The sequence below is a fragment of the Anser brachyrhynchus genome (assembly GCF_964034855.1).
Source record: "Anser brachyrhynchus genome assembly, chromosome: 1".
Taxonomy (NCBI): Eukaryota; Metazoa; Chordata; class Aves; order Anseriformes; family Anatidae; genus Anser; species Anser brachyrhynchus.
Genome location: NC_137694.1, coordinates 60,990,424 through 61,010,282, shown reverse-complemented (window position 1 = coordinate 61,010,282; position 19,859 = coordinate 60,990,424). Strand labels below are relative to the sequence as shown.

Genomic DNA, 19,859 nt, shown 5'->3' with positions numbered 1-19,859 from the left:
AAAGCCCAGGGTTTCTCTGAAGCAAGCTTTATTTCTGCCTTATATGTAGGGCAGCTTTTATGTGTGCTCATTTGGAACTTCATGAGAATCATGTGGTAGATCATTGGAGTTAGTAAGACCTTAACTTTTTTTTTTTCCTTTTTTTTTTTTTTCCTTGATATTGCTTTCCCTGCTGATTAAACTGGGATGTAACTATTTGTTTTGTCATTTGTCCTGCCCCCTAGAACAGGCAATGCCAAGACAGAAAGACACAGAACAATGTTAATGGCATTAACAGCATCTTAAAATTAAGTTGGAACAGTACAGTCTGCAACAGTGCCATGTGCTGCAGAGGGAGAACCCTATTTATACGCCAGCAGGCTATTCTGGGTGTGCTAACACTGGGAGTGAGCAGCTGTGAGAAAAACAGAGAATAAGTGATAGTACACTCTGAAATGGAAATCACAGCAAAGCACCATATGTGTTGACTAAGTAGCACCGCCAGCACCCTTGTTTCAGTGCTCTGATGAGATAGCTTCCAAGTTACTCCACGAATTATCACGAAACGTTCTGCCACACGGCAGTCTCCAAAAGTCTCTGGAAATGTAGCCCTTCTGACGTGTACAAACACATGGGACAACACTGCACTTGTGGGAGGGAACATCTTGAATGTCTTGAACGTCTTGGTCTTGAGTGGTGCTGCAAGACCAAGCAAGATGGAAATACTTGCCCTTCTCACTGCATATCTAACAAACAAATGTACGTATCATCCCCTGGGAATGCAGTGTCCTACTCATGACGTTCTTAGTGAGCACCTTCCAGACACACTCCTGCTCGCCGGACTGGTGCACCACAGTATTTACTTTTGCCTCCTAAAGCTTTAAAGCAAATATGAGAACAGAATATGTATTCCCTTGACAAGACAGGAAGATGACTGCTTTTCCGCATGGTTTGGTTAATTATTTTCCTACCATGACACTGGTTATGATCAGTGTTTTACTTTCAGTTTTGTTCTCAGCCTCTTTAAAGGTTTGAAAAGCCCCTGAGCCCGTCTGTCTGTGCAAGGGACTAACTTGCCAAGCCATGGGCATGGCAATAATGTAGCTGTGGCACATGTATGCAGCCATAGGCAAGCTAGGACTTCTGTTAGGGAGGACCTGAGGTGGATTTCCTGAAGTTTTGAAAGGAAGCTGACTCCATTTACACCCGCAAACACAAGCCAGGCTGTTAAAAGCAGTTAGCACTTCTCTATGGCCTAATTTGTCAAACTGTTTCACATTTAACATGGCAAAGTCTTGAAAATCCAGTGGTTCTTGAAGGCTCTGGCTTCACTGCAGATGCTTAGCCCTTCTCAGCATGATGGCTCTGGGTGCTGGCTCAGAAGCACCTACAGCACTCCTAGACACAGCTGTGTCCATCGTGGCATTGCCTCCCACGTGGCCTAGCCTGGAGGGCTGGCAGCACGTGCCACAGCCCTGTGAGAGCCATGGCCCACCTCCTGCTCTGCTCCCCCTTCCTCCTCCTCTGCAAATCCTCATGGAAGTTGCTTGTTAAACCAGGCATTGCCCCCAGCACATCTGAAGGTTTGGTCCTGATCGAATGTGCATTGATCTTCTGGCGTGCCTGGTGGTGTTGCAAAAGTGCCACCATGCTCTCCGTTATTGCCAGTGTTGCGTGCTGGTTGCTTTTGGGATTTACCCATATTGCCAGTTCCTTTGCTGCCTCTTGAAGGATATGTGGTTCCCACCAGCCACATCTGCCTTCCAGAGGGGTGCACCAAGAGAGGGGTCACTATTTGTCAAAGTGCCTCAAATCATGTGTCGAAGCCCACCAGATAGGTGTGTTTAGAGGTGATGCTGCATGTCTTGTGTAATGAGAGGGCACCTGAAGGCTGAGATCCTCCTGTGGCAGTGCAGCAGGTATAAGGCATAGGTCAGAAGCAGCTAAGTCTCATTTTCAAAACTGAGATGTCTAAAGATATCTGATAGCATGTGTCTCACTGAAAATCCCTGTGATGTAGGTACATAGTAAAATTTCTAAAGAGTCTGAGGACCTAACGGTACTGTGAGCAACTCATGAGATTTCCAATTCTGTAATCAGTTTAGGCATCCAACTCCCACTGGTTGCTGAAGTCGTGTGCCCTAACACAGCTGTTTAAAGGTCATGTGTAAAGGTTAAACACTAGACGTTTCTTGCTGGCATTGATGAATTGAAGTAATTGGTCACCATGACACAGCAGCAGCAGTGCACAGGAAAATTGTCAGTGGGAAGGTGGCTGGATGAAGTTAAGCATGGGCTTTGGGGCCACAGATTTGGAGGACTCCACAACAGCTGCTTTCATCTTAATTGTCTTGTTTGGGATTGTCATCTTCCAGCTGGTAGACTCACAGGTTGCAGAAATCTGAGGTGAAAACTAGGGCACTGAGAACAGCTCCTGAGCAAGATTCCTCTCATGACTCAGATTCCTCTCACCTCACCATGGGCAATGAGCACTGATGCAAGAACAGTAGCTCCCATGGAGAAGCACAGTTCAGAGAGCAAAATTATAGGCACACGCACATAGTTGTGTGGTTAATCATGAATGTGCAGAGCATATTTTGAAAACGTTGCATAACATAATTACTAGCTTCTGTGATGCAAATTCCTTAGGGAAATTATTGTTGTATGAATATATATATTAGACATATGCCTATTGAATTTAATGGTCTATTTGGGAAAAATATGTTGGTCAATAATTGACCTAAGTTCACTGTGTGCTTATAGGTCATCAAATTAGTCAGAATTTTATTTTCTTAACTTCAAAGCGTAGTTATTTAGGACCCATGATAGATTTTTCTGGTTCCAACTGAAGGAAACAAACTCCATGATTGTTTTTTTGACACAGGTGAAAAATCCTATCCTGGCACCTTCAAAAGTAGGTAATGAGAAATTACATCCTTAAAAAAATATGAAAAGAAAACAGAAATTCTAAAGTATCAAATTTTCATTGTCTGAATCTTTCAACTGCTTCATTCCAAGTTGTTGTCCAGTTGTATATTCAGATTTTTTGTCTGTGTTTTGCCAAGTGGATTTATGCATATGTTTGGACACCTAGGAAGGCTACAAGAGTTCATAAGCCTAGACCCTTAGTGTATTTCCCTTGGCTGTCATGTGCTGAGTTACTTCTGCAAAGTTTCTCAAGCACTGTGAGTCATGGCTGTGTTTTCAAGGTCTTATGTAGCTTCAAGAAAAACCTGAGGAAGTGTTAGGCTTGTAGACCCAAATGGGCCTTAATGGTCCTGATCAATCTCACCTGGGACCTCCACCCCCACACCATGGCCTGGGACCCATTTCAGCTCTGCCTGAGGCTACTGTTCTGTTGGTGGGTGGTAGTCTTCAGTTTCCTCTCCTAGGTGGCTCCTGGTATAGAAGGTTTTCATCTAGTTGTACCTGGCATGCTGTAGACTGTCAGCAGAACTCGTTATTATCCCCAGCACTTTTGGCCCTGTGGGTCTGTGTCCCACATTGATGGCCTGGATGGTAGAGGGAAGATGTGCTTTTGCTTCATTCTCTTTGTGGTGCATATGGTTCTCTGAGGCTGAGAGGCTGGTTCCCAACCGAATTCCCTTCAGGATGGTGATCTGGTTATTGTTACCTGCTATTTCTTAGCATGTAGGTCAGTAACTATTTTTGTGCACTAAACCTAATTTTTTTTTTTTTTACGGTAAAGTTGACTGTTCTAACCTGTGACCCATATAGTTCTTATGCTCAATTTTGTTTATCTTAGCCTGTATATTTTATCATATGTTGGGTTTCCATGGCCAATATGTATATTTCAGTGCTATGCTATTTGGTAGCTTAGGCTTTGTGGTGATTTTTTTTTTTTTAAATTTCAATTTTTATTTTTCCCCACTGAATGGGAACATTTGCACCTGGTTGCAAGGGTCAGATGTCCTATTTTTCTGTTTGTTAATTTGTTTATGTTGATGTGTGTTTGCTGCTTCTTCTGTTGACAGGGAAGCTTTCACACAATTGTGTTTAAATGAACTTCCTTGAATGTTAAATGGATCATCTCTGTGTCCTCAGAAATACCTTAAGTAAAGGGTCTTAAATCACTTTAGGTAAAGCTTATTTAATCTTTTTCAGTCCTAAAATTTCAGGCTTCAAAACCAAATTCTGTGTTTAGTTTAAAAGACCTTCCATAATCAGAAGTCTAACTCTAATTCCAGGCTTTATTTTTGCTTCTTATTTGGCTGGAAAATGTTACTTGTTGCCTATAATGGGAGTCTTTGATCCCAAGACAGTCATATAAACCACATGAAAGTTAATAGGCTTTCAGGCCAAACATTCCTGTTTACGTTCAACCAAAAAAAAAAAAAAAGAAACTTTTTTTTTTTTTTAATAATAGAAAACAGCTAGAAATAAAGAAGGAGTTGCTGTAGGCTCTTGGCTGGCCTGAGCTAAGTTGCATGGCCTACATTAACTTCCTTGACTGAAGGCGCAGTGCTTAGGATAATAGTTTTGCAGGCCCAGGGTATGTCCATGCAGCCTTCTGCAAACCTGGGCTTGTTCAGCCCTCTCTGCAAGCTAGCCAGGAGGGAGCCAGCTCTCTTGTGGAGTCCTTGTAGCCTGCTGGGTGTGGTGTATGCTGGAACTGCAACGCTCTCTGCCTTTGCTGACTTCTGATAGGGCTCAGACTGCATGCTGGCATGATGCTGGCTTAGAAGTAGCCAGGGGAGCAGTAGCATGGCTGCTGATGGTGCCCTTCTCAGGGTGTGAGTGGGGAACCTACATGCTCTTTTTGCATGGTGTGCTGTTTCTGTGGGTACGTGAGAAAAAGAAAAGTTTTCTGTGGGAGCAAATAAAATTTCTCATCTCTGCAGAGATCTGGTGAAAGACGCCCTGTTGACAAAAGCCACAAGCCTGCTTCCTGGTTGTCCCACCACTTCCTGTGGGGCTGTTGTGTCTGAGTGTTCAGAGTTATATAGGTGGTATATAGCCATATTTGTGGGGTAGGGCTTGTGTTAGCATTGTGAGGGAAAGGGATGCGTTTGGGGGTGGTGGTGCCTACAGAGTGCCCTCACAGGTGGTGAGGGACAAGCATGCCTGAAAGCTGGAGCAGGATGCATCCTGCTTACAGCTAGGAGTTGGGAGAAACTAGGCTCTACTTGAGGATCATGTAGAGAATTTAGCTGCTAACACTAAAGAGAGTGAGACTGTGTGAACCGTGGTGTTTCAAGAGCATATTATTTCCCCCCCCCCACCTTTGTGGCTCATCACAGGTTTGGCAAGAGGCAGGTGGAAGCTATTTTCCAATCAAACTTCTGATGTCTACTTCAAGGTCTTGGAGGCCGAGGGCCATTTGCATTAAAGGTCACTACAGTTGTAGTGAATTTAACTTTATGGAACTTCTGAAATAGTGTTTAAACAACTAAAAAGCACAGCTAAATCTCTCCAAATCTCTGATTCTTGCATTCAGTATCTAACATCCTTGCTTATATGCAGCAAAGTGGTTTTCTTTTCCCCCGTTCATTCATGAGTTTCCATAAGAGTTGAAAACACTAATTAAAAATAATAATAATAATAAATTTAGTAAAAATATCTCTGTGCTCTTATGTTAGCTATATACTCTTTTAGACATTGAGAGAACATGGGCATGGCCTAGCTGCTGTTGAGCTTGGTGGCAAGGCCAAGGTGAGCAGCCTCCTAGCTCCACATGAGCTTTGCACCTTGTCTGCTTTAGCACCTGGGCCAATGCAGGGAATTATTGGGGAGAAGCACTGGTGCTACTGAAGGACAGTGTGTGCAGGGGAAATGCAGAAGATATTGAGAACAGCTGGAATTGGTGCTGCTACTGAAAAGGAAATTAATGGTCACCCTACAGTCTTAACCCACTGAGCACAAAGGGCGCTTAGCTTTGGTTGCACAGTCACCACAACTGTTTGTTACAGCATCAAATGGGGCTGATGCTCTTTCTCCCATTGCCCTAAACACATACAGAAATTCTCCTGTTGTTGAAGGCTTGGTGAATTATTATGCTGGTTGATGAAGGGGGCTTGTAGTCAAATTCCAGTGATAAGTTTCAGGAAAAATGAAGTTGGTCTCATTCTGGGCCTATTAATTTCAACCACACTAGGACTGAATCACTTTTTGGGACACTTAAGAATATTTGTGTTCTATAAAATGATGCGAGTAATAGATTTATGAAGGTATATATAATACACTGGTTTGGGGCTTTCAGTGACTCACAGGCCTTACGACTGTCTTCTACATAAAACATTCGTATGAAAATCTGTGTAATTCACTTTCTGCAACTTAACAGTAGTGTGAAAACATAGCCATTCAAAATGCAAAATATTTGTTACAGAATGCATGATTTCCATTTTTCCTGTGATTTAGATCACAATTCACCCTAACTATAATTATTATCCATCACTGAATTACTGTCTGTTAATGATGTATTTGTTTCTTTGATTACAGGGGTTAATGTCAACATGTGTTCCAGACACAATTTATCTCGGACTTTTTAATCACCACGACAGTCACCGTAATGTCTGGTCAAGTAAATCCCATCATGAGCTTTTTTACCCTGAGGAAAAGCATTTTCAATTAAGTTGTGCTTTAGAAATGTTGGAACATATTAATGTGGCTTATCATTCTCCCTAGCATAAAATAATTTCCAGCAGCCCTCAGAAGACCAGTTCAGCATCTTTTCTTTCTTCAGCCTAAAGCAGAGCTCTCTGCTCCAGTTTGTGATGATGTCACTGGACATGAGGCTAAAGGCAGAGAAGCTGCATATTGGTGTACTATGTGAGTCACCCAAAATAAAGATTCTGTGACTTGAAAGCAGTTCTGTTAATTTTGTCGTCTCCCTGGACCACCAAAATTCAGATCTGCATTTGTTCTGCAGGGCTAACCCTATGAGAAATGTCACAGTTATCTGCTTTTATGCTTGAGCTTGTTTACAGCCAAAAATAATGCTGCTTGAAATCTCCCGTTATCCTGCAATGTGTGTACATGATCAGCATCCTCTCCTTTTGCATATCTTCAAAGGACATTGACTGGGATGATTTTTTTTTTCATATTAAGCAGAAGGGCTAGTGCTCTGCTGAGGAAGGTGCTTGGTGGCATTTCTGGGTACCTTACTGAGCACTTGTAACAGTGCAGGACTGGTCTCCCTGCACAGCATGGGATGCAGACTGGGGTAGTCAGCAGCTTCACGGGTGGGACCAGGGCAGAGGGAAAGTGTGGTTTGCAGATGTATTTAAAGGTAATCTAACTTAAAACTAACTTGGGTGTTTGTTGCAGGGAGTTCAGCACAATCTGTAAAACTCACCAGATGAGACAGGCCAATATTTGGGATGTCAACGATAGAGTCACCAGCTCATGCGGTTAAATTGCTTCCAGTGCTCAGGCTTGCTAGGGTAAAAGTAGCTTGGATGGGTCAATGTTAAATGTGGAGAAGTCCAATAAGACCCAGTTTCTTGTGCTACATGTGAAAATTATTTTCCGTAAATCATTGTTGAAGTTTAGTTTCAATGTGCTGATTCCTGGGCTAGTTGTGTGCACCAGAGCACAGCTGCTTGAGATGGTTGGTGGAACAAGGCAGTGTATATTCAATTGTCACCAGTCACATTTTGTCTGCAGGTCTGCTCAGAGCATGGGTGTGAAGAGAGGTGACAAAGACAAATGTTCTTTACAACAGGGTATATAGACCTCAAGTTCCTACCAAAATCAGTCAGTGTTTGATCGTCACCCAAAATTCAAAAATGAATTTCAATGTACATTTGATAGATAGCAAAGCATTGAGTAACTTATTTCTTGCTACTTCTTCTTGCTCTATATAGGAAACATCTTTGCAACAGTGGGTTTACAGGTCGTCTCTCACTCCCCAGGTTACCAGCGGCTGTTGTGCAGGGGTGTAGCTGTGCAGCCCCCTGCTTGGAGGCTGCTTTGCATGCGATGAGTTTAATGTGCCTCAGCAGAGGTGTGAGAATATCTCTAGTTGCCATTTCCAGTCACCAGACTCTTCTCCCAAGTGCAATTTTCCACATCACATGCTTATGGATTGGTTATTCAATGAGCATTAATCTGTAGATATGAAGTCTTCACTCATCTGTTTTTCTCATATTTTACTGTTTCATGAAAGTCTTGTGCAGGAAAGAACATGTGCACATTCCTGTCCTGTCTCCTCAGCGCTCACCACCTCCAGCATCCTGTCCTCTACACATCTCATCCTATCTCTACAAGGTTATTTGCACTGCAGCTCTTCATTCCTTTATTGCCATGTTCAATTTTTATTCTTATGACAACATAAACTTAATTTCATCTGACCTGTGTTATGTACCTTTGGTGGGAAGTTAAAACTTAAAAAAATTAAAAACCGAAAACCACTCACTGCTTGATGAAGGCTCAATAAATCACTTTGTCAGTTTTCTTCTGCCCCCATTTTAAATAATTCAGCCTTCACTTACTATTTTCACCCCCCAAAAAAAACACTGTGGGGCCTTGAGTTATCATAGTTGTCTTCCCCCAGAAAAGCTGCACAGTGTTTTCGTTTACACATGAGACTGTGAAGCGCACAGGTGGCATGGAACACCACTCACGCATTTCATCTCCAGTGGTGGTTCAAGAGGAGATTGCTTCCCAGGGCTCATTCAAGTGTGTTCTCCCAACTGTTTCCTCCAGTTTTACATTGCAGCCTGCTTTGAGGTCACAATGGTCATGGTTTCTGTCTGCATAGCTACATGAGAAACAGTGCTGGAGTGCTTTTTTGTTGTGGCCATATGTGCCACCTTTTCCTTCACCTCTATGGGGTGGGACCCAGCCCATGTACTAAGAAGTCATCCTACTTCCTTACTGCTGGTTATGCTGGGATGACAGGTCTTGCTGATATGATAATCCTCTCTGAAAAGGTTATGTTTCCTTCCAAGTGGCTGTCTAAAAGAAAAAAAAAATCAGGAAATGTATTTCACAGATACGGGAGGGATTAAAGTCTCTTGGGGTCTACCTAGCTGTTTTATTACTGCTCAGACTATTTATAAAGGTGAGTACGTCTATCACACTGTGTTCCAAACAGGCAATATTTTCTAGTCAATGAACCAAGGCCAGAAATGTTACAGATGATACCACCTGAACAGGCAAATTCTGATTTAGCTTTCTGGAGACATCTAAGACTGTGGATGCAGTTAGGTATAAGAACCTTGGCTGAGTAATGCCTTGTGTGTAGTAATCAGTCTTGATGACATTTCCTAGTTGATATTAAATGTTTTTTGTGTTGTTTTTGGATTGCACCTTATATTTTGCAATGCATGGGTCATAAAAACAACAATTAGCTCTTTAAAATGCTAAGCACTAACAATATTATATGCATTGTTAGAATTGAGCAAAAGCAATTCTCAACTCTTACTACAAAGATAATGAGGTCCACGCTCACTAGAGCTATAGGAGCTTGAGAAAAATCTGTCTGAATCTTATCTTCTTGCACAAAATGTGAATGATGCATGCACTAGCAGAAAGCCTAGCATTACAGTACAAGACACACTGAAGTACTTTGCAGCTATGCAGTAGGAAATTGTTTGTACATGAGGAAGGTTACCCACAAGCCAAAAGAATAAGAGGCATTACTGAAATTTTGTTAAAGGCAGGTAATAATTCCTTTCTCATTTTTATATTATGTTGTGCTGGAAGGCATGTGGAAAACACTAGATGTGTATTTAAAGCAGTATTATAATTCTTCTTTTCCTCTAAGTCATAACCCATAAATTATTTGTGTCACTGATTTTGAGTAGAGGTTTCCATTTTTCCAAAGGTCTGTAAATAGAAGACAGTTATTTGTTTATATGCGTTCATTGATCTGGCAGGCATGGATATGGTTGTGTTTCATGATTGTCAGGGTTGCTTTGGTTGGTGATATCAAGTCCTGATGATCAAGTCCTTTGCCAGTTGTCCAGGTTCTCCTTGGCGTTGCTTTCTAGCTGTGTCTTGTTGGCTCTAGCATGTTGGATTTGCATTTCAGGTTCTGCTATAAATTCCTGCTTGGTATATTGCAGAAGCTCATACTGACTTTAAAAAGATTTTACGTGTTAGGTAATAGCCGAGTCACCCTTAACTATTTTGAAGAGATGATTTAAACTAGCACTCATTGCCCTCAGTTGTGCTTTTAGGGTGGAATCTGAATTTCTGAAAGATGTGATAAAAGCTTCCTTGTTTGTCCATCTTGGGAAAGATTTGTTGATTATTTCATTCCCTCTGCTGAAGTTTTATAGCTCTCAACCATTCTTTACCTGTAGAAGTTCTAGTAGTGTTACAGACCAAAACCTTGAACAATCCAATTGCTGCTCTGCACAAATCAATTTCAAAGCAACCTGTTACTTTGTCAACATCAGTACATCTTGTCTAGATTTATTTTCTAACTTTTTGGGCGTATTGCAAGATATATTATCACTTAATCTATTGCTAAAGGCTCCTGAATCCTGTAGTCCAATGAGGAAGCAGCTGCCAGAGCTTCATGTGCCCAGGTCTAACTAGCTGTGGAGCTGAGCATGTGTTGCTAATAGATGCATACACAAACACATATACAATATACATACACACACAGCCAGTTTGACAGATGAACGCAAACACTCATGGAAATGCGAACACCACCAACAGCCTCACCCTGTTTCCCTTTCTGGATCATCGGCATGAAGATCTGTTAGCAGAAAATAGATACGAATACACAGTGTGGGTCCATGATGCCTTAGACACTCATTTTGCTCTGTAGCTGGCCCTTGAATCTTCTCATCTCAGGCTGCCTCAGGTATGGACATGTATATGTTCACACACATGCAAACGGGTCGCTCAGCTGACTTAATGATCTCCACAGCATTTGGTCTCTCTGGTAGCCAGCTCCTCCAGTTGCATCAAGCACACACGTGTGCACCTAGATTCCCAGGCCACTTACCCTCTCACTCGTCCAACTTGATGATTGTTAGTGATCACATGCTGATGCACATACCTGTGCTTGCTGCAGTTGCTGGTGCAACTGTGGTGCAGACTGTGGTAATCTGATGCCAGGCAAGCACACTGACTTTTTCTTTTTTTTCAAAGTGATTGCACCGCTTTGCTCTGTGCTGTTGTGGTCTCACTGGGACAGGTTCCCCAGGGAAGTGGTCATGGCAATAAGCCTGCTGAAGTTCAAGAAGTGTTTGGACAATACTCTCAGATGTAAGGTCTGATTTCTGGGTGGTCCTGTGTGGAGCCAGGAGTTGGACTCAATGATCCTGGTGGAAGTGCTCGCCAAGCTGCTTTCCGTCATTTATCAACAGTCCTGGCTGTCAGGGGAGGTCCCAGTTGACTGGTGGCTAACAAATATGATGCACATCTACAAGAAGGGCAGGAAGGAGTGATAACGTAAAAGCCAGTTGAAGAAACTCTCTAAGACTCAATTTGGAGTTTTAGAAAGCAGTCATTCTTTTATTGTGGTGCCTGGCACACGGATCGCTCCACCTAGTGTGTCATGAGTTGTTAAACTACAAAGGTTTTATGCAATTAAAGCATGCATATTCATTAGATTTCAAATGAACAATTAACATATTCATATTATTCCCCAGAGCTCATTAAATACACAAATGTCCCTGATGCATGCGCATTTGTTTCTACTGATGGTCTTTCGGGGTGTTCTGGTGGTGTTCAATAGTCTTCCTCGTTGTTCTCTGGTTGAACCCAATTCTTGCACATGCTCAGGACATCTCATTCTTTCCTATCTTATTGTTTCAACTCAGGCATGCATACTGAGCTTAGTCGGTTACACATCCAAAGACACATGCATACCATGAGTTCCACACCTAATCTTCTGACACATCCTCCGGGCCTGGGTCTTCTTGCCCTCACTTTGAGTTACAAGCCTGTATTTTCTTACAGGTGAAGTTATCTAAGTAATACAAAGTTTCTAAACTTCTATTTATATAACTAAACATAGTAAAGGTGAGACCCATCTGCTCATAAAGCATTTCAAATTTTGCTCCATTGCTCTATCAAAAAGGGGGGGAACCATATGTCCTTTGGTTGAGTATCAGGAGGATCTGCGGAGCTACAGGCCTGTCAGTCTGACCTGGGTGCTGGGGAAGCTTATGGAGCAGAGCATCTTAACAGCCATCACACAGCACTTACAGGACAACCAAGTGATTATGCCCAGTCACCATGGGTTTATCTAAAGGCAGGTTCTGCTTGACGAACCTGATCTTCTTCTACAACAAGGTGGTGCCCTCAGTAGATGAGGGAAAGGTTGTGGATATGGTCTGCCTAGATAGACTTCAGTAAGGCTTTTGATATTGTTTCCCACAGTATTCTGAAAAGCTGGCTGCTCAAGGCCTGGACTGGTGTATTCTTCATTGGTTTAAAAACATTCTGGGTGTCTGGGCCCAAAGAGTTGTGGTGAATGGAGTTAAATCCAGCTGGAGGCTGGTCGCTAGTGTTGTCCCCCAGGGCTCAGTAGTGGGGCCAGTTCTCTTCAATATATGTTTATCCATGATCTTGGTGAGAGGATTGAGTGCACCCTCAGTAAGTTTGCAGATGACACCAAGTTAGGTGTGAGTGTTGATCTGCTCAAGGGTAGGAGGGCTGTGCAGAGGGATCTGGGTAGGCTGAACAGATGGGCCGAGGCCAACTGTATGAAGTTCAACAAGACCAAGTGCCGGGTCCTGCACTTGGGGCACAACAACCTCGTACAACACTACAGGCTGGGGGAAGAGTGGCTGGAAAGCTGCCAGGTGGAAAGGGACCTGGGAGTCTTGGTTGATAGCCAGCTGAATATGAGCCAGCAGCGTGCTCTGGCCAAGAAGGCCAGCAACATCCTGGCTTGTATCAGAAACAGTGTGGGCAGCAGGACTAGGGAAGTGATTGTCCCTCTTTGCTTGGCTCTGGTAAGGCCACACCTTGAATACTGTGTTCAGTTTTGGGCCCCTCACTACAAGAAGGACATTGAGGTGCTCGAGTGTGCCCAAAGAACAACAACGAAGCTGGTGAAAGGTCTAGGAAAGAAGTTTTACAAGGAGAGGCTGAGGGAACTGGGGTTGTTTAGCCTAGAGAAATGGAGGATCAGGGGAGACCTTATCACGCTGTACAGTTACCTTACAGGAAGCTATCATGAAGTGGGGATCAGGCTCTTCTCCCAAGCACTAAGTGATGAGGGGAAATGGCCTCAAGTTGCACCAGGGGAGGTTTATGCTGGCTGTTAGCAGAAATTTCTTCACTGAAAGGGCTTGTGCAGCATTGAAATAGGCTGCCCAGGGAAGTGGTTGAGTTACCATCCCTGGAGGTCTTCAAGAAATGTATAGATTTAGAACTTAGTAGCATGGTTTAGTGGTGGACTTTAGTAGTAGCGTAGAGGTTGGACTAGATGACCTTAGAGGTCTCTTCCAACCTGAATGATTCTATGACCTTTGTGGGTCCCTTTCAACTCAGGTTATTCTATGATTCTGTTATCCCAAGTGTGTTCCTTTCTAAACAGTCTTAATCCCTCCATTCCACCACGTACAATCCCTCCCTCAAACATCTTTTTATAATTTTTTTGCAATCCACAAATGCTTTTCCCCTGCATCCCGTAATGAGTCCCATACCCCCTTAGGCAGTACCTCAGCCCATGAGGTGCTCCAGAGCCTTTCCGTTGCTTGTGGTGCTGGGTGTCCCCCCAACCCTTGGCGCTAAGGCCACCCTGGGAGGGACTGGGGCTTCTTTCTCCCTAACGAGGTTATTGGGGTCCCACTGCCTGTCCTTGCTTCCGTGTTCCTTCGTGTGTGTGGAAATGCACCTTTTATCATATGACCTAATACCTAGCACAACTCAAAGTCTTCTTTAGAGGTTATCAGGGGCACTGAATGCTTGTAAATAGTGTTTGAATTAGAAGTAATCCTTTTTTGTTGTGCAGAAATTTCGTAGTGATTAGCATGTTTCTGGTGACAACAGCCTCTGATTTCACCATAAGCATGTTTTTCTGTTGTAAACCAATCTCTAGATTTTTTGAGAAGCTCAGTTTCCTTACCTTAGTTTTTGGCTAGCTTGAAGCAGAGGGGTTTGCCTGTGGTACTGAAAGCTTTGTTACCTAATGTAGTCCTTGTCTTGGTTTTGCTGTCATAAATGGTTGTCTGTGGGTAATGAAGAAAAGAAAAAAAAAAAAAGTATGCTCAAAAATTACATGCATGTATGGGGAAATTCTGGGTTTGTCTATTAAAATGTTTAAATATTGATTAATGAATGTTCCCTTTCTGTTGTTTGGTGTTTGTGTCTGAAGTGCTGCACTTTATGCTCACTCATATAATTAGCAAACATAACCGAAAGGTTCAGTAGTAATTTGGTAAGTAAAGAAGTTCAGTAAGAGTTGCAAATAAAGACAGACTTGATACTTTGCTGGAAGATTTTTTTTTCCCTTCAGTGAGAAGGAGCCGGCAAGAAAATTTTCCCATCATCTGAGAATGGGTCAGACACCTTGTAGAGCCACAGTCTTTTTACTGGCAAAACCAGAGATTTTGCTGTCCATCTATTTCACTGCAGCATTTTGTACTGTCCCTCTGTGTGTTGCATCTTTCACTTTTCAAGCATTTTGTAAGTCCTTTGTGTTTTTTTTTTTTTTTTTTTTGTCAGGTACTTATTTTTCTTCCAGCAAAAAATGTATTCTGTCTCATAATGTAACATCACTAGCACTTCTTAAACATTTCCCTATTGTCCTTTGTCAGGGTCTTTTAAAATACTGGCATACAAAGTGTTTTTCTTGGCATATGCTACAGAATTTCTGGTGATACTGATCTGTGACTTTTTGCCCTTACTCAGATCTTGGCAACAACCAGTACTCTGCTGAGATTACAGATCTGAGTTTGTAGGTGGAGACTATTCCTTGAACTTGTGTCTTCGTGTGCCACAAGGCTGGCACTGGGATTTTCTGAAGTGTTGTGAATCATGCTTCTTCCATGATTATTTTGAAAAGTGTTGACTCAGTCCTCCCTCTCTGCATGGCTTCATAGCTTTCGCCTATGCTTTAAGTTTGTGATGAGTTTGTACCATATTATGAAATAATTGACTTTGTTTAGATCAGAGAAGTGCAGGCAGATATGCAAGTCAAAATGACAGTGTGGAGTTTGTTTTTTCATTTCAGTGACTATCTGAGAAAAGTACCTCTACCAAATTGTTATGGCTAATAATCATTTCAGCTATCTAGGTTCTGATTCAAAAAACCTAGGAAAATGTTTTCTTAAAGCTAGCCAAGACTTCAGTTGTCCTTCTTGCTTAGCTAAGTACACCTTAAAGTCTTTCTCTTTATTTAAGCTGTTTCCCACATTGCTCAGTTTCTCATGTCCCAAAACAAGCGGTACAGAATATACAGGAAATCAGAAAAAGCTGCGAAAGCACTCAAATTTGATATAGATAAAGCATTTGACGGTGTAGAATGAGTTGCTACACCACATGCCACAGACACTTTTAACACCTTTAGCTTTGGAAGATGAGCATCTCTGATCTGCAGCAATCTTGCTGTGGAAATGGGTTTTCGTTAGGTAACAAAGCAGAAACACTTGTTATATTGATTACAACGGACCTTGCCTTTACAGTTTCTAGCTCCAATGAAAAGCAGTCTCTACAATTACTTCCACCATGAAAATACACCAGAGGTGTGGAGCATTTTGATGAAGATATGTTTGTCTTTTTGTATTTATGAAAAAATTGACAATGCAGCATGTCTTCATGCAGCAGAATGCAGAGGTGGTCCTCCCCCACCCTACTTCACTGACATTCATCCTGTAATTCTGGTAGGACAGATCATTTTTGATGGTGAATCGGAAATAATTCTCTTGCTACAAAGGCAGAGTTGTTAGTGGAGGTAGTGGTTGGCCTGTTTTTCCCTTTCACTGGCACTTTGCTTTCCTGTGTTATGTCCTACAGAATGTGATTCTGAAGACTAATGCAATTCCTGCTCTATAGCCCCCTAAATCATAATTTTGAATGTTTGTTGTACTGCATTAATTGCTAACATCTGTCTATACTGTGGAGCAACTTCACTGCTGTTCTTGTTTTCCACTGTGAATCATGCTCAAAGCATCTGCCTTTGGAGACTGTCAGTAGAGGGCCTCCTGTCATGCAGAGACATGTCTTGGCAGAGTCAAGAAACTGATGTCTTAATTTGTGCTCAATTTTATTATTATTATTTTTTTTTAAATAAAGGTCACTGAGGGAAGCTGCCAGCAAAGAAAGAAAAGAAAAAGTGAAAGAAAGAATTTATTTCCACAAGGCTATGAGCTGCTCTGTGTGTACAGAGGTCAGCTATGACCGCTGGCAACTTGACTCTGGCCGTTCCTGAAGGTCATCGATGTTGTTTGTATTAGCTCATGTGAGAAATCTACATCTTAGTCCAGACTTGCAACAGGCTTTTAACATCTGTTCTCCCAAGCTAGTGAAAATGTGATAGTAAGACTGTGGAGAGAGGTGAATCTCCTCAGTGGGTAGCCCTCTACACACAGAAATATCAAAGTAAGAGGGCTAAAATTAGCCAGTGATCATATCTGAAGGTCTTGAAGAGCAGGTCGTGGTGCTCACATACAAAACAATGGATGCTGCTGATAAAGATCGGGGGAAAGGGAAAACTTGCAGATACTAAGGCAGAAGAAATAAGTGTGGCTGTCAACAGACCCTTGTATTTTATCCAGTAATTCTTGTCTGTAGACAGGATAAGTCATGTGTGGGCTTAACTTTAAACATGTGCTGAAGTATTTTGTTAAGATTGGCTTCTTTTCAGTGTTGTGGTTTTTCCTTCTTTCCTCCTTGCCTGGAGCAGATACAGGGTGAGGTAGAAGCAACCTCTTGGTAGTCCTCAAAGGAACCAGGGGCAATAATGAGAAGGGAAAGTTTTGTTGATGTGAACTGTTTAGGTCACGATCTCTCTCGCTTCCCTGGTGTCTAGTTTTGATTTTGTTGTTGTTTTGTCTAGATTTTTATCTCATTCAATTGGGATGAGTGTTCTGGGGAAAATGCATTAACAAACAGAGATAAGGTAAAAAACAGCAAAATATTTTTAAGAGATCTCCTTTGATTAAACACTTTCTTTGAAAGATGCCCAGTTGAGAGACAAATAAATTTGGGGTTGTGATGTGCATCTAGTCATTTCCCATGTTTGCTGCTGGGCTTCATTATTGCCTGTGACAAGAGGAGCTCAAACAGAATAAAAATGATTTTGGGTGGTTTTACTTGCAACTTATTTAACACATGAATTTATGGATCTTTGGGTTATGTGGCCATTTGCGTAAGTAGATGAGAAATGGCAGCCCATTGTAGGAAAGCTTTAAAAAAATCATGTGTAATTTCCTTCAGTAAAAGGCAATTTAAGAAAAAGACAATGAAAATGAGGGAAGGATTTTTAGTCTCAGTGAAAAATCAGAGTGGCAGTGATGATAGTTGGATGACACACAGTGTAAAGGACCCTGTGTAGAATACAACAAAAGGAATAAATCCATCAGAAAAGAACAACAGAAAGTAAATACACATATTCAGTTTTTTTTTTAATACTATTTTTCTAGGAGGCATGTTCTAGTATATAACTGAAAACTGTTTCCTTGGGATTTGTCCCGAGAAGCGAGACACTGTATCAGCAAAGTTCTGTGGTCATTTATTTAATAACCAAAATAAATCAAATTAAGATTAAGGAAAATTGTTCACTAGTAATGGAATGTACTAACTCTGAATAACTTAAGAACAAAGAGCTCAGTTTTGTATTGCTTAGATTTATAATGTACATAATGCCATTTAGGTCAGCACCTTAAATAAAACCACTGAGGAGTACCTAAAGTGGAAAGAAAAGCATCATAAATTCATAAAAAGAGAGTAAATGAACAGGAGAAAAAAGCAGGCAAGCTTGGCAAGTTAAACAGAGAGAAATTTAGACTATAATTAATGAACTAATGGATAAAACAGAATAATAGCTTAGCAAAATTACTAAAAAGTTCAACACAGTAACAGGACATCTCTGGATACTTGACTGACACAGAACAAATATTTAATATAAATTCACACATTTCAAGAGAAATTAGTACTAGATAATGTTGCTTCCAGAAATATCTCAGGTTATATATCATGGAAAGGAAAAAAAATAGCGTGTGAGTCATGTTTAGACACCATTACTGTATGATTATATGTGCATATTTGAAGTGAAAATTTCCTGTGAACTTATCAACATATTATATTTTGGGGTACATATAAAGTGCCTTTGAGCAGTTTGATTTAATTCTGTCTGTTTTAAACCAACCATTGACAAGATTGATTGAAATTCACATGAGATCTGAATCTTCAATATTATGGAATATTATGTGACCATACAGACAAGTTGAGTGAATAAGGTTTTGCATTTGCAAAAAGGAGGTCTGAATAAATCCTAATTACTCATAGAGGTAAGGCAGGATGAAGAGACAGAGAATCACAATCACTGTCAGCTCCTGAAGTGAATGAAAGTGTATACATATCCAAAACCAAACTGAGAAAAGCCTTGAAGAGGCAGTGAGGATTTGACAACTACACAGCTTGTCTTCCCTGTAATAGCAAGTAATGTTGGCCAGATCTCTTGGAGCCTGGTGCTCAAATGCACTTGGGCATGCAAATCTTGGTCCTTGTACATATAACATTCAGTAAATGAAATCAGTTCTGCTTTACAATAATCACCTTCTCCTCCTTATACAGTCTTGATTTGAGTTTTACTACATTGATGGCATTGTGTTGCAACATTAATTGTTTTTCTTCAACTGGGTTGATAAAAAGATGGTGAAGCGTGGGGAGCTTTCAGAGTGGGTGGGTACCCTGTGTTTGAAAGCATGACCACAGCAGATTTAGAAATACCTATAATTAGTTTTTATCCTACCATGGCTAAATCATTAAAGCTAAGAGATGACAGCACAGATTTCAGCCTGTTAGCAATGTGAGATATACTACTTATCTTCAACAGTCTTGCAAGTAATAAATTGATGATCAAGAGATTCGTCTTCAAAATGTTTTTGGAGGGTGGTAAAATAATTAATATCAGGAGCTTTTTCCTAGATAATAGTATTTTTATTCTGAAGAAAATATGTTGAAACCATCAATCCAGCTGAGCTGGAAAATCATGCGTAAAAGAAAGAAGGCAAATTGATAGATATAACCAAAGTGGAGGTCAAACAATACTGCCTGACTCTTGACCCTGATTCAGGAACTGTATGCCTTCTCCTTTTCATGTAGTCCTATGAAACAAGAAACTTATCCATGAATTCTTTAACTGAACTCTTACACAGAATCTTTCATCAAATATTCCAATTTTAATCAAGCTTGCTTAGGAAAGTACATTTCTGAAGACTGAAGATACTTAGCTCTGAGCCTTACACAAGCTCTGCAAACTTTGGAAACTGATCGCATTGCCCTGCCTAAATGTGAGGAGTGTGAACAAAGACTGAGAGTTGCTCAGATGCCATAGCACAGCCCCATGCTCTGAAGAAAGGAGTGGGATGTAGAGTTTTCCTGCAAAGCAAGAAAAATTGGAACAAAAACCTTTGTAATGTAAATCCGTGCCTCTTGTGTTGGTGGGATTCAAATTCTATAGGGAGTAAATTTAATAACCTAAGCAACTGTCAGAGATTATATAAATATTCTTCTTCAATTAATGAAAGGAACACTGCAATGAAGCAATTGATTTAACATTGCTGAACTAGGAAACGTACTTTGGTAGCTGTACATTTTTTTTCTTCACAATTACCCTGAAGGGAAATTGCTGTGAATCTCCAACCCTACAATGGTGGAGAATTTCCTTATCTTCTTGATATACTTTAAGGCCAGGCACCATGGCAAAACTTTTATGATGAACTAAGTTAATTATCTTTAAATTGTAATGTGCAGTGTCATGATGTTATGGTAGGAGCATG

General features: G+C 41.2%; 1 long non-coding RNA gene across 1 annotated transcript; it reads left to right on the top strand.

The window, feature by feature from the left end:
• The first annotated feature begins 1,590 nt into the window (after positions 1–1,590).
• Positions 1,591–9,217, top strand: LOC308191537. The gene is made up of 3 exons (XR_013948107.1): positions 1,591–3,634; positions 5,596–5,652; positions 6,439–9,217. It is a non-coding gene; the product is annotated as an uncharacterized lncRNA (long non-coding RNA).
• Positions 9,218–19,859: the final 10,642 nt, after the last annotated feature.